This window comes from Sinocyclocheilus anshuiensis, unplaced genomic scaffold (genome assembly GCF_001515605.1).
Source record: "Sinocyclocheilus anshuiensis isolate Anshui unplaced genomic scaffold, SAMN03320099.WGS_v1.1 scaffold207, whole genome shotgun sequence".
NCBI classification, from domain to species: Eukaryota; Metazoa; Chordata; class Actinopteri; order Cypriniformes; family Cyprinidae; genus Sinocyclocheilus; species Sinocyclocheilus anshuiensis.
This window is the reverse complement of record NW_015551045.1, coordinates 4552682-4558998: the sequence shown is the minus strand read 5'-3', so window position 1 is coordinate 4558998 and position 6317 is coordinate 4552682. Positions and strand designations below refer to the sequence as shown.

Here is a 6317-nt window from a genome sequence, read left to right as displayed (position 1 = left end):
AAATGTAAACTTGTGCATGCTGTGAAATCTGCAGCTATTCATGGAAAAACCTGATCACAAGTTGTCACCTTCTGCTCGTCACCTAACACTCCTCAGCAGTGCATCTCACCTCCATGTCTACTTCACACACTCACACTGCAATCTTTTTATATCCCACAGCCGCTGGTGAATAAGAGTCAGACAACTCTGGAAAAGATGTCCTCTAAATCCTTGCCGTCTGTTCAGTGCAAATGATGTTGTTGAGATGAATTTTTATCCATGTGTTCTGTGGTTTCTTTTTAATGACCATGCTTGACTAATCCCAAATATGTTAATATTAAAAATAGAAAATAATTGTTCACATATAGTTCAATCATGACAACTCTGTGGATAGTTTTAGCACAATATGACAATGTTAATATATTTGGTCTTGGCAGACTACATGTGCTGTGCATGCTGCTGCTGATGTAGCAGATGAAGTCAACCAAGACCAAATATATTTACATTGTCGTATCATCCTAAAACTATCCACAGAGTTGTCATGATTGAACTATACATGAACAATTATTTTCTATTTTCAGAGCAAGTTGCAGACATGCCGCTGTGAGCATGTAAGATATGCTGCTGCTGCATGAATAAGCACACATAAATTGCATAGACAAGTGGAGCTGGAGGAGGTGGAGGGTTTCAGAAGAACTCTAATAATGACATGATAGCTTGTACCAAATTGGCAAATTGATTGCTAACAGATTGGATGTTAAGAACCTGCGGCATCTAGAGTTTCTTGACTGGACTAGATATTTATTTGATGTCAAGTCCCTTATTGGTATGTTTGTGTAGATATCATATGAAAATGACCTGAATTATCCAAATCCAGAGCAACGCAATTACTGTAAGCTGTGTAATGGTGAGATAGCAATATGTATTGTGTAAAGTAAGTGTCTGAAGTTATTGAACCTATATTCTCTTAATATGTTCTATTACATAAGATAAAGTACTGCTCTGGCCTATATTTATAGCAGGTAGTGTTTTAGATGTATGTGGAGTGGATAGCATCCCCCTGAGGGAAGCAAATCCCAGGGCAATATTTTCTTGGCAATGCAAGCTTGCTCAATTAGAGGACATTAAATGGTAAGAGCTCTCGCCTCATGAAAAGGTCAGCAGTTAGACCTTGGCAAAATGTCAGCCTTGTGTAACTAGCGCAGGCCAGAAGATCCTTGGCCTGAACAAGTGTGGAGTTCATGAGAGATCTCTCTCATTTGTTCACCTGTCTACTAGGGAATAAATGGATGTTATAAATGATAGCTGTACAATTTCAAGAAATGACTGACAAATTACATGTGCTAATGGTGAATCCGGGGGCTTGGAACGTGTACAAAGAAATGTCAAATACACAGATAGATGCTTCTCATACAAGCACTTTCCTTACAGTTGTGGGTCTACAAGCAGTGGATATAATATCAATAAGTCGTGCAAAATTTGACCTGATTCAACTGCATGACAATACAAAAATGAATCCTTGAGGTTACAATGAATGTTCTGTTGCACCCTGTATTACGCTGTAATATTGAGGTCAGTGTAACCCATGTTAAATGTGGTGCCTAAAGAAAATAAATAATACAATTGTATATTCTAATAGTTACACTTTTAATTAAAAAAGTTAAACGATCTATTAATATGCATTGTGAATTAATTATGAATAAATAAAAATAATTAGTATTATAATTGAGTGCAGAACATGTGATGTATTACACGTACACGAGTTGTGTATGACGTAAGCAGATGACTCACGGAAGTGCAAGAGACGCGCTGAACACGAGATGAGAGCGATACAGAAGGGATTAAAAAGGTTTATATTGTAATAATTCATTTAATATGGTTATAAGCAACTTTATAATACTTTATGGTTGATGATGATAAATCGTTTTAGAATGATGATTGCTGATTTAAGCGTGGATGCTAGCCGATTGTGAAGCTCCTTTGAATCTGAAGCGGGTGTTTATCAAACTGTGAAACTCGGGATTTGGTGAGTTTATATTTATTTTATTTTCTTTGAAAGATGTATTTTGTTACTATGCATATCATTATGCATGTTGTAAAGATTGTTTGCATATTTTCTGATTGTTAATATGATTTATTTTGGAATGTTGAGTGATATATTCTGCTTATGAACATTTTAGTTGTGTCAAGAAGTTCCAATTTGGTTGAATTTTGGGTATATAACATTGTATCTTGTTTAAGGGTTTATTTGGTTTGTCTAAACGGTATAGAAAGTAATAACGCTAAAAGCAAAATAGAATAAGAACCCTAAACTCAAAAATTAAAGAGACAGTGAAGCTTAAGAGTTGTTCAAAATACAGCTAAGTCAAATAAAAGTCTTACTAAAATCTACGTACACAGAGATAGCGTAGATAACTTACATTAAATTGTTTAAGAAAAACATGGAGAGAAAACAAATCTTAAAAGAATAAGAGAAGAAAACCAAAGACAACAGAGAATTCATATTTTGTGTATCATTTTATTTTTATTATTGTTGTTGTTGTTTCAAATTTTGTTTCATGCCATTCAGGTGATTGCTCAATTACAATACATATTTTCTGAGTATCTTCCTCTCATGACTTTGTGATTCATTTACTGCCAGTATTAATTCTGTTCTCCACTAACCTAGAAACTGGTCCATTGCTCCAGCTTATGTTGAGGGCACTTGTTACACAAATCTTGGCGAGCCAGCCAGGAGAACAGTAGTAGTAAATATCTTCTGAATGGGTTTCTAAAGTTCCTGAAAAGGGGAAAAAAAAAATCAGATTATACAGACCTGAGTTTACGTTAGTTCAAAGAAACATGGATATTGTTGAAACGGAAAATGTTAAAGTTGCGAACTCAGTGATAGTTCGTGGGTTAACTGACACTGAGCTTGATGAAGACCTAGTTGACTTTCTAAATAAACATGGACGTGTTAGTAGACATCTGAGAGTAGATGACCCAAAGTCGCCTTTTCATAGAGACGTTATTGTAGAGTATGAAAGCTGTTCTGCCCTTGTGACTCTTGAGCCTATGCTGCCATACACTTTCAGAAGCCCTCACAATGTCTCTTATGTCATATTACTCTTGTCAAGTGCTTACTTGCCAGCGCAACCAAGCAAGCTACCGCCTGTTACTTTGCTGAGCTGCAGCCGCTGTGGCGAAGATGGACATATCGCATCTGGTTGCGAGAGCGATCCCAACCCACCTTTAGTGAACGAAAAACGGAAGCAGCTGAGAGAACGACAAAGTCTGTGGGACCGCCAGCAGTGCCCAGTGGTCTCAGAGTCTTTAAACTGGAATTAGCCCCTGTAGCGAGACGTACAAGGGCTACCATATGCAAAACTAGTCTCAAAGGATCCACAAGAAGGAGTAGTTCTGAGTTTTCCCATAGTAGAGGTCCGTTTGCCAGCCTCCCAAAGGGGTTGATAGGGGCAAAGTGTACTGCTCAAGTATACATAGAAGGGAAACTATGTTCCTGCCTCCTGGACACCGGGTTGCAAGTGACGACAATCTCCCAATCCTATCATGAACAAAACCTGCCTGAACTAAGTATAATCCCTTTGGAGAATCTTTTGGAAGTGGAGGCTGCGAATGGACAGGTAGTACCCTATTTGGGGTATGTAGAAATGAGGGTCAAGTTTCCTGAAGATTTTCTTGGGAGTACTGTGGAAGTGTCGACACTTGCACTGGTTATTCCAGATACCAGTGGCACCGCTCAGCCAAAAGTGCTCATAGGTACCAATACTTTAGATTTGGCATATGGGAAACATCTTGAAATCAATGACTCTGTCTGCAAATCCATTCCATTCGGCTATAAGGCAGTAGTGAAAACAATTGAGTATCGAAGGACTCAAAGAGTAAACAGCAGTGTAGGAGTTGTTAGACTCCCAAGCGCTGATGCCGCTGTTGTACCTGCAGGGCAGAATCTTGTCTTGCAGGGAGTCGTAAGTGTAAAGGGACTAATGACAGATAGTTGGGTAGTGATGGAACCCCCCTCTCATTCTTCTGTTCCTGGAGGACTTACAGGATTCACTCCATATGAGTTAATGTTTGGCCGGCAGCCCAGGTTGCCAATAGACCTCGCTTTTAGAGTACCTGTGAATAACAGCCATAATGAGTTCCATTCCCAGTATGTGAAAACGTTGAAAACTCATTTGCAGGAGAGTTACGAACTTGCCAGAAAGAATGCAGCAAAGGTTGCAGCAAGGAACAAGACACGGTACGACAAAAGAGTGACAGAGTCTTCACTTGATGTGGGTGATCGAGTTCTCGTCAGGAATGTGCGTCTCCGAGGGAAGCACAAATTGGCGGATAAATGGGACTCTGAAGTATACATCGTGGTGAACCGTGCTGGTGAACTTCCTGTTTACACCGTGAAACCAGAAGGGAAAGAAGGGTCTTTGCGGACACTACATAGGGACTTGTTATTGCCTTGTGGTTTCTTGTCACCATCTGTGGAGGAAGAGAAAATCACACAAAAGCTGCAAAAAGGACGAACAATTCTGAGAGAAGTAAATGATGAAGGACCAGAAAGTTCAGAGCAATGTCTGGATTATGATGGAGAGGACGATGAATATCTTGTGCAAGAAATTGAGCCCATTTCCAAAACCATTCCAGTGAGATTCGTTAAGGAGTTTGAAGTTCTGAGAGCATCAAGAGAAATCCCTCTCAGAAATGTTGAACCTGTAATCCAGATGCAACATGGTTCAAACCCTGCCAGTGGCGATGTCATTGATAGTACGCATGAAGAATACTTACCTGAACCAGGATACTTACCTGAAACTCAGTCTTCTTCTGGACCAGCTTCCGTGCACAGCGATGTGATACCTGAAAGGAAAAGATTGGAAGAGAGAAGTTATCCGTCTGAAACGGGGCAACAAAGCTTGAAATCACTCGCTCATTCCAGGACGGAAAGCGGAACTAACACTAACACAGAACAAAATGAAAAAAACATACCTCATGTTCCAGTGGAAGGAGACAGAGTGGATCCAGTTGAATCTGAAACATCTGAAGAAGATACAGAGTCAGATGAATGTGAAGCTGGAAGTAGATTAAGGAAGTCCAAAAGAGTGAGACAAAAATCCAAAAGATTGACTTACCCTGATTTGGGCAATCCCATGATATCAATTATTCAATCTCTTTTGCAAGGGTTGAACACAGCTTTCATTGAAACTCTAGCAGAGCAACCCAGATCGGTTAGACACCCTAAGATGTAGGTCCTAACACTGATTAGCAAACATAATCACAATGCAAAGGGACTTGCATGGATTTAAAGAGGGGAGGGTGTAACCCATGTTAAATGTGGTGCCTAAAGAAAATAAATAATATAATTGTATATTCTAATAGTTACACTTTTAATTAAAAAAGTTAAACGATCTATTAATATGCATTGTGAATTAATTATGTATAAATAAAAATAATTAGTATTATAATTGAGTGCAGAACATGTGATGTATTACACGTACACGAGTTGTGTATGACGTAAGCAGATGACTCCCGGAAGTGCAAGAGACGCACTGAACACGAGATGAGAGCGATACAGAAGGGATTAAAAAGGTTTATATTGTAATAATTCATTTAATATGGTTATAAGCAACTTTATAATACTTTATGGTTGATGATGATAAATCGTTTTAGAATGATGATTGCTGATTTAAGCGTGGATGCTAGCCGATTGTGAAGCTCCTTTGAATCTGAAGTGGGTGTTTGTCAAACTGTGAAACTCGGGATTTGGTGAGTTTATATGTATTTTATTTTCTTTGAAAGATGTATTTTGTTACTATGCATATCATTATGCATGTTGTAAAGATTGTTTGCATATTTTCTGATTGTTAATATGATTTATTTTGGAATGCTGAGTGATATATTCTGCTTAGCAATTAATGAAAATTAATTTCCATATTCTCAATATGCCTGTAAGATCACACGTTCATTATGAACGTGGATATGGATGTTTAAAAACTCAGTTTAAAGAGAAAAATGATATAGAGACAATTTTGAATGTTAATGACACTGTTTTGGTAAAACAGGTCAGGTTTATTGGTTGAGTTGAGAACCTCTCTCAGATGGCGGGGATGGCGGGCCACCAAGGGAAAAATTGAATGCTGATTTCTGAACCTGGGAAAAAGACACTTCACAAGGATCACAAGGATTCCTTAAATTCTTCAACTTTCTTCAATTGGGAGGACATTCTCTTTTGTTCGGGTACTTCTTTGAACTGGTAGGATTTAACTGATTTTGCACTCACCCACTGAATTTCTTACAGGACTTTCTGGACGATATTCACAGACAATTCAGACAAAGAGTTCTAACAA

At 38.4% G+C, this 6317-nt stretch overlaps 1 long non-coding RNA gene across 1 annotated transcript; it reads left to right on the top strand.

Moving 5' to 3' along the window:
- The first annotated feature begins 5369 nt into the window (after positions 1-5369).
- LOC107661724 (uncharacterized) lies at positions 5370-6062 on the top strand. The gene is made up of 3 exons (XR_001631135.1): positions 5370-5559; positions 5641-5736; positions 6033-6062. It is a non-coding gene; the product is annotated as an uncharacterized LOC107661724 (long non-coding RNA).
- Positions 6063-6317: the final 255 nt, after the last annotated feature.